The following is an 8,834-nucleotide window of genomic DNA, read 5'->3' as shown; positions in this document are numbered from 1 at the left end:
AGACCATTTAAAAGTATTAAATGAAAGATAAAAACTGGTCAGAAAGCTGGAAATAAAACTATATAAAACAATAAGTGAAGGGAGAAGTTAGTGAGAAATTAATATCTAATAGGTGTTTTCCAGTGCTTTGTTGAGACCATAAAGACTCGGGGTGTTCCAGTACATCTTGTTACTTCTCAGTTATTGATATTCTCCTACCGGAATTTGTTCTATTGGTGTGATATACGTGTGGGCTGGAGTTTTGTTATGACAGACTGAGAAATGTCTTGGCACACTATGTTTGTATCGTAACCATTCATAATGTTAGATCTGTGTTTGTTCACCCTTACTCGTAGGGGATTTATAGCGCAGCCCACATATCTACGATGACAAGAACACTCCAATGAGTAAATAGTCTAGTGTGAGCTGCAGTTTAGGTGGTATTTGATCTCAACGGCATGTTCTTCTTCAATCTCCGTCGTTTTCCTCCCATGACAAATATTACAGCATTCACATTTGGCCTTCTTACATTTAACCCTTTCCAATCCACTGTCTGACCTATGAAGACATTATGATTTAAGGCTGTACAGCTCTGATGTTGGAAGACGTCCGTCGAGGTTCTCTTACTGTATATTGCCAGCCTCTCTGCTGTCGGAAATTATCCAATGTGTCACCTCATGCAGTACTGGCTTTAGCCAGCGTATAGCGCCGTTGTATAACGGCAGAAAAAGAGTAAGCCCCCTAGGAAAACCAGGATACAAATTGGATTGGAAAGGGTTAAACACAGGAATAAAAGACAAATTGAAGTCATTGGTGTTCTTACTTGCTGTTTTCTTGCTTTTAGACAGATAATTCATTACAAGATGGAATTCACAGCATGGTAATAGTAAGGAAATACCCCAGAAGCACTGGAAGATTTCGCAGAGCGACAATATCCGCAAAACCAAGAACGATTTGTAGACGTGGAAGAACTCTAAAGAACATCTTGATCCCCTCCTGACACCAATGAGATTGGCCGAATGGGAGTGGAGATAGTTACCGTTGTTGAAAATGGTAAACATGCAAAGTCACTAGTGCTGCTTGTCTCGATAAGACGAGCAATAAAATCGCCACGATTTTAGCAAAATTGGGTAAGTCCAAACTAATTTTTTTGTAAAGTTCATGGGAAAATCAAATTTCCCATAATGCCTGCTGCAGAGGTCAGCATGCAGGCAATCAGCAGCTAGGGCACCTTTGATCTCATTGGACACCTGCATCACATGACCTAGGCATATATAACTTAGGCAAAGTATAACCAGCAGACCTTTTATAGTTGAGCACAGGACAGACAAGCCGCTTCACGTTTTTATGCCTACATGAAACATGGTCTGTACACTGGGAGAGGGTATATTTCTGCTGCTATCAACATATATATTAACAAAGCAGATAGACCAACTATGCTTTGGAATGGGGAATATTGCAGTTTTTTGTTTGTGGCAATGGCGTACTGCTAGGTGCCACGGGCCCCCACAACATACTGCTCCACTGCAGTGGCCCAGAGGGTAGGGCCATTATCTGGGGGAGCTGGCAGGCAATTCCATGCTGCAGACTCCCCTGTTTCGTGGTCCTCCTACTACTGATATATCTGGTATGAGTTATATATTCTGTATATAGTAATAAGGACCATGCTGTTATAACCTGGGTACCTGCTGTATATAATATATATGTACAGCTGGTACAAGTTATACATCCCCTGTATGAAGTGACATGGACCATGCTGGCATATCCTGGGCAGATACAAAGATAATGGGAGGATTGAAAGTGACGAGTAAACCATAAAAAGGAAATAGTACAAGAGATCAATATGTTTAATATAATACTTTATTTCCCAAAGGGACAATGCAAGTTATATCTGCAAATGCAAAGTTCTTGAAGAATATATTGTATTTTTCAAGATGTATTTTATTTCTGTATTATTTTATTTTTATTTTTTTGTTGAGTTGTACTAAAAAATATTTGCCAAACTTTTTAATAATAAAGATGTTTGAAAAAAAAAAAAAGGCTTGCATCCGCGGGGACATCGCACGGTGGTGAGCGCAATATCGAACCGAGTTTCACAACCCAATATTGCACTCGCCAATGTGAAATAATCCCGAGCAGCTGCAAACAAATTTTCATGTATTCCATGTTTGGAAAGCTTATTCCAAGGGGTAGTTCATGTATGTAAATGTGTTTTGCAGTTGTACACAGCGCAATTTGGGTATGTGTACAGGTGGGGGGGAGGCGCCCGAACTTATCTTTTGCACCTGGGCCCCTGAGCCTTTAGCTATTTGTATGGTTTGTGGTCTCAGATGTTGTTCAAAGTCACCAGTCCGGCCACTACAAATTATTTCCAGACCTCGCACAGCTAGCAGTGGGGTTTGGGGAATTTAATTACGCTGCGCCGAACAAGGACAGTGCACAAATATAAAAGCTGTGCGGTGTGGCCTTTTGTTCTCACATATTGTGCCGTCCAGGGATTACAGCTTATTTATTTGGCGGTGGTGCTTTGGGTAAATTTAAAGCAAAAAGAAACCAAACAAAGAGACAGCAAATAGACACAGTGCAGCGGCCTCCGATGTCCTTCAGTCCGGCCACTATTTGCAGGCCTTACTCAGCTAGCAGTGGTTTTCTGCAAACTACAAAGTTAGCTGATAAATTACAAGAAAATACACTAAAAATTTAAAAATAAAGAAAGCAAGGGGAAGGGGATAGAAGACATGCCAGTTTGGTACTTCAAATGGCTCCCACTGCTACGCACTCTGCAGAAGGTTCCTTAGAACCATTCCTTAGAAGTGGTTCTGCCCAGTATTACATCCAAAGAATGCAGAACAGGTCGTAGAGTGGATGACATGCCTCAAGTACCACCACCTCCTCTTCCTCCCAGTCACAGGAACACAGCAGTTAGTCAGCCATAAGCATTCCCCCTCTTGCTCACCCCAGTGAATCAGTCTGAGAAGCTGTTTTAACATTCAGTTTCATGGAACTCAACAAGGCAGTCCACGAGGCAGTCCAAACAACCAGAGGGAGAATGCATTGATGCCCAACCATTTTTCGCAGAGAGCTCACCTCCTCTGACAGCCTTTGGCTTTTCAGCCCGTCCCTATCTCACCCATTCCCACGGGGTGCAGTCAGGACCTTCAAGGCCCTGCAGAGGCTCCTCACATCCTCTCTGAGGATGTGAGAGGGGATTTGAGTGGGTTGTGAGTCAGACAGTGTGAAGTGCTGGCTAGCGGTGCTCCGTGCCGCTTGTTATGTGTGTGACTATGTAAATGTGAGACTCTATGTGAGTGTATGTGGGTGACTATGTGACTGTGTGTGAGACTGTACATCTGAGTGTCTATCTATATATCTGTCTATGTAGCTATCTGTCTGTCTGTCTATCTATCTATCTGTCTGTGAGGATCTGAACCCAGGACTTCTTGTGCTCCAGTCAACAGCTTTCTCCCCTGGGCTATCCAGGATTTGGACAGTTCCTTGCTGAAAGCCAGCCTTGTTCTATGTTTCCTTGCTGCTGCTAAGTCCACTTCCTGTCTCCCTGTCCTGGCTCCACCCTACTACTAATTACGACTTCCTATAAAAGCCTGACCGTACCTCAGATCCAGCATGTGATTATTGTGCTCCACCACCTTGATCAAGCTCCTCTTCCTCTTGCTCATCTGCAATTGTACCGATACCTCCTGCTGCTGACCTCTGGCTTCCATTTGACTATGTTTCCGTCATATCCCATTGTACTGCATACTGATACCTGCTGCTGCTGACCTCTGGTTTCCATTTGACTACGGTTCCATCCCATCCCATTGTACTGCATACCGAGATGTCCCAATAATGGCTCCTGGCTACCTTGACTACTCTCCAATGACTGGCACAGCTACTACACCTACAGCTCCAATCTAGCGTTGGTAAGACTTAACACTGTCTATCTATCGGTTTATGTATCTATGTCTATTTATGTATGTATCTGTCTATCTAAGTATCTATGTCTATGTATGTATCTGTCTGTCTATGTATCTGTCTATCTATGCATCTATGGCTGTCTATGTATCTATCTATCAATCCAACTGTTTGTCTGTTTGTCTGTCTATCTGTCTGTCTGTCTATTTATCGTCCACTATGAGTCAAGCTTGGCTCTCTGGCTTAGCCATCTTGTCAATTGAAAATAAAGTAGTGAAAGGAATTGATTTTGATGATGCGATTTGAAAAGTTGCAGGGAACAAAGTCAGGAGACAAAGGTCTCAAGTGTTTATGTCCACAATGTTAAGTAATTAAACCAGATAAGTATTTTGCTTTTCCTTCTTTTAATAATTTCAAAATTGGGCGGGACGGGGTGGGTTACAAAAAAGTTCCCGCACCGGGTACCACCTGACCTTGCTATGCTACTGCCTCCAAGGGTTGTGGAACATTTATCTCTGTCTGTCCCCTCCTCACCCCCTCCTCCTCCTTATCCCGAAATGAAAATGTTCTAAAGCACATGGAACAGCTGTAGTTCTACTGCTTTTTCTTGGCTGTTCTGTTCACCTAGTAGAATTTGTCTTTTGCATACTTTATGACATTGCTTTTAAAATAAGCAGCATACCTGTAGTCTGCCTTGGTATAATTTTTGGGAGGTCTGTGCTTGAGTGTTGTGTTCACCTGGCAGAATTTGCCCTTGTAAAATTTATGGCATTGCTTTTAAAATAGGCAGCACACCTGCTGTCTTGTATAGTGAAATTGTTGGTAGCTCTACTGCTGTTCCTTGGAGCAGGTCCTTGCTTGAATGTTTATCTTTCAGAATATCTTATTGTAAAATTTATGACATTGCTTTTCAAAGAAGCATCACACCTGCTGTAAATCTTGGTAACTTGGTAAAATGTTTTGATCTAGGAGTCTCTATGTGGGTCTTCTTTTATCAGTGACATCCGTGTGCTATGATTGACCCCCACACCATTGCACACTAATTTGACAAAACTTTGTGAGAAGCGCAGTTTTCCCCAGATGTGTGGCTGTATTCCAATGCAATTTGGGGGGCTTTAGCTGCATTGGCGAACTTCTGGAGGGCAAATTAGTAAACCTGATTTTTACCAATGCAATCCAATTATTCCACAAATTACTCATCACTATTTAGCACCATTTTCAACACCCATACTTTGCCATCACCAGTAAACATTTGTACTAGCTGTAGTCAGAAGCTATCTTGGGCCGAGTGTGGTGATCTGGAGGGTTTACTCGGGACACGAGGCCCACGTGGAGAAGCTGGCAGGGTAAAACTGTCACGGGTTACATCGGCACTCACCTGTCTCTATCATGGAGGGCTACATGCAACCATGGGCCAAGTGCCACCAGGCCGCTTCTGGACACTCCTAGTATAGGGATGGCCAAAAAACATTTACTGAGATTTTTAGATTGTCACGGGTGACACCACCGTTCCTTTCCCTCCGGTATAGGACATCGGTGGTAATAAGCAAAGTCCACACACTTAACTTTTTAGTACCTCCGTCCCTGGGGATGGTCAGGGCCTGGGAAAACTTTACTTTAGGTAGCTGAAACACTTCACAAGGTACAATGATGCACCAATGCTGGCCATACAGAGAAAGATGGTCTGGGAGGAACTCAGGATGATGCTGGCCCTACAATCCTTAGGACTTGTACAGAACCACTCCGGGAAGGGGTATACTCAGGATGACACCAGCCTCACAGTCCCAGTTATCTGTCAGGGACTGCTCCTGGAAAAGGGAAGGGGCAGAATCTCCACAGACAATCTCTGGACACAGTACCTCTGCATGGTGGTCTGGGCTCGCCTTTGTACTTACTCTCTCTTACACATTTTCTCCTCACTTGCTACTGGCTCTTCACATTGATGTCCTGAAGATACTTTTCTTCCGCTTCCATTCTCTTCACCACATGAGGGTACCCCCATGTCGCTGGCACTCAGAAGCACTCCTGATGACCAAAGTCTGAAGAACCAACTCACTAACTAACTCACTCACTCACAACTTATCACACCCAATCACTCATATTTATAGACTCCAAATATACCACGTGACATGAGATGGATACATTCACAGACATTAACTCTTCATCCACTGCAGCTGTGCAATACACATAACAAATGACAGGACAGTTTCTGCACAGTGCATCTACACAAGATATTACATGTATGACATTTATGGAGGGGCCAAGAATAGACGTTCTGGGCCACTACACCAGCACTATCTAGAAGTTAAATGGAACCTGTATCACTGTATAAACACAACTACACGCCCCAGGGAGGCATGCTAAGCACTTCATGGCGACTGGTGTCCTGGTTATTCCAAGCTTGATATAAGGCACTCTTATCCAAAATGTTGCCAACATTAATCATTTTGTACTAAATTTTGCATCTAAACATTCATGTGTGTTTTCCTCGTTTTATATTTTTATTACTTTTTCCAATCCCCGCTCCAAAAAAAAAATTTTGGTGAATCTATAAATGGTATATACCTCTAAATTGTGCCCTAAAGGTTTTCCCACAATAAATATTGTTTATAGTGAAATCTAGCCGATTAAAACACTTTTCATATTTACACTTATGAAAACAAATATTTCAATCACCAGATATTCCACGATTAATGTTAGAATAGCGCCACCTGTTGCCTCTATTCTGTGTCCATCTCAGTATTTGTTCCATCTGCTCAGTCTTGTTTCTCCTCCTGCTCCATTGGGTATGCGTATGGATCTCTGGAGTGGGGAGCAGCTGCTTCTGAAGTTGCTGCGCCGTCTCTGATGTCAGAAGAGCTGCTCAGCAAGTGATAAGAGAAGGAGACAGGGTTACTGCAAATACAATTAATCAGCATCTCTTCTGACATCACAGAAGATGCAGCAACTTCAGAAGCGGCCGCTCATCACACCAGGGAACCCTCCACATACCCAGTGGAGCAGAGAGGGAAGCAAGACTATGTATGATTACCTTGGAACATTTAGTGAGGTGAACACAGGAAGACCCTTCAAGAGAAACAGTAGGTGGCAATATTTTAACATTTGACCTGGAATACCTGAAGATGGAAACATTTTTTATAAGATGTGTAAATGCAAAAAAAGGTTTATAATCATAGGATTGATATAACGATAAGCCATAATTTTTGTGGGACAACCACTTCAACCAATAGAGACCGCTTTTTACTGACCTGACTTTAAACCTGCACATACATCTTTTTAAGAAGGTGGCTTGGCTGACTACTGACAACTCAAATCCTGTTCTAATAGCCAGTAGCAGAGATCCCCAGCAGTTAAACCCCTTACATGCCACAATCAACAGCAACTGCAAAGTGTAAGCAGATGACAGGACGGGGGGCTCCTTCTGTTACGCTTTGGCACTCTACAAGTACAAATGGGTTCCCGTGACATCTGGAAACCTGACAAAGGCTCCCATGTCTGACATGTAACTTAGCCCATTAGCTCCTAGAGAGTCGAATAGGCTGCTGTCACAGGCTTAGAAGAATGCACTACATAAGTAATGCAGTGTATTATTCTAGCAATCAAACAATCGCATCTTCAAGCGTCTTTCAGGGACTAAATAATAATTTATTTTTAAAAATTCTGTAAAGTCTAATTTAAAGAAAAAAAATGCATTTTTGCGCCACAAAAAACGTCATAAACGGATAAAATATGAAATTTTAAAAAAAGCAACACATAATAGGTATTACCACGTTCGTAACAACCCAAACAATGAAAATATTTTGTCATTTATTAAAACAATAATGTCGCAATTGTAATTTTTCTTTTGTTTGCCTCCCAAAAAGTCCAGGAACAAGCAATCAAAAAGTCTCAAACTGATACCATTAAAAACTACAACTCTTCCTTCAAAAAAAACAAGCCCTCACAGAACTCCGCTGCAAGAAAGGTAACTATGCTCTGGGTCTTAGAATGCGGCAAAGCAGATTCAATTGTGTTTCTTTAAAAATGTGTTTTTATTGTGCAAAAGAAGTAAAAAAAATAAAAAATTCTTTATAAATTTTGTCTCATGTGTATCCACATACATAAGTAAATCACTATGGTAGTTTTACCGACTGGTGAACACTGAATAACAAAACCCCAAAGCAATGCCAGAATATCTGGATGTTTTTTCCATCTCCCCCCCACCAAAAATGTAATAAAAGTTATACAACACAATATATGTACCCCAGAGTGGTGCCAATAAAAAATACAACTCGCCCTACTGAAAACAAGCCCTCATATGGCAGCGAATTATGTGACTTGCAATGTGATGATGAAAATCACTTGGTCCTTAGGGCACAAAATAGGCTGGTCTCTAAGGGGTTAAATACGAGTACTGATGTTTTTATACAGTTTTCAGTATAAAATGGGAAGAATATCTTTTCCCTCATCCTAAAATAGATATATTCGACAAATAACTTTATGAGCCTCCCTTTTAGCATCATTCAATCACATACCCTTTGATGCAAAGTTTTATTTTCCTTTCATGTACATCTCATAAAATAACCAGAACATTAAAATTTCTTTAAACTCACTTCATTTATTGCCAACCTTTTAGGAAGAAGCACATTTGAAAGGTGGAAGTATCATGCACGGGGTGCGGTTGGCATTTGGCGTCTTTGATTTCTGTATTCCTTTACTCACACCCCATTAAAAGACAATGCTTGGAAAAATATGAAATGTAAGATGTGTCAGATACGGTTAGAGATTGTGATGGATAGTATCTGGGAAGGATTGCATGTTCTGCTAGAAGACCATTTTAGCTCTAGGTAATGGACATGGTTCTACTTGTCTGGGTTCCAATATGGCTATAAACTCTACACCAATCATTGTTCCTACAAAGAGATAATCTGCCCTGAAGTATACATTATTGTGCAGTCAAGAAT

This window comes from Eleutherodactylus coqui, chromosome 13 (assembly GCF_035609145.1).
Source record: "Eleutherodactylus coqui strain aEleCoq1 chromosome 13, aEleCoq1.hap1, whole genome shotgun sequence".
Taxonomy (NCBI): Eukaryota; Metazoa; Chordata; class Amphibia; order Anura; family Eleutherodactylidae; genus Eleutherodactylus; species Eleutherodactylus coqui.
This window is presented reverse-complemented; position numbering follows the sequence as displayed.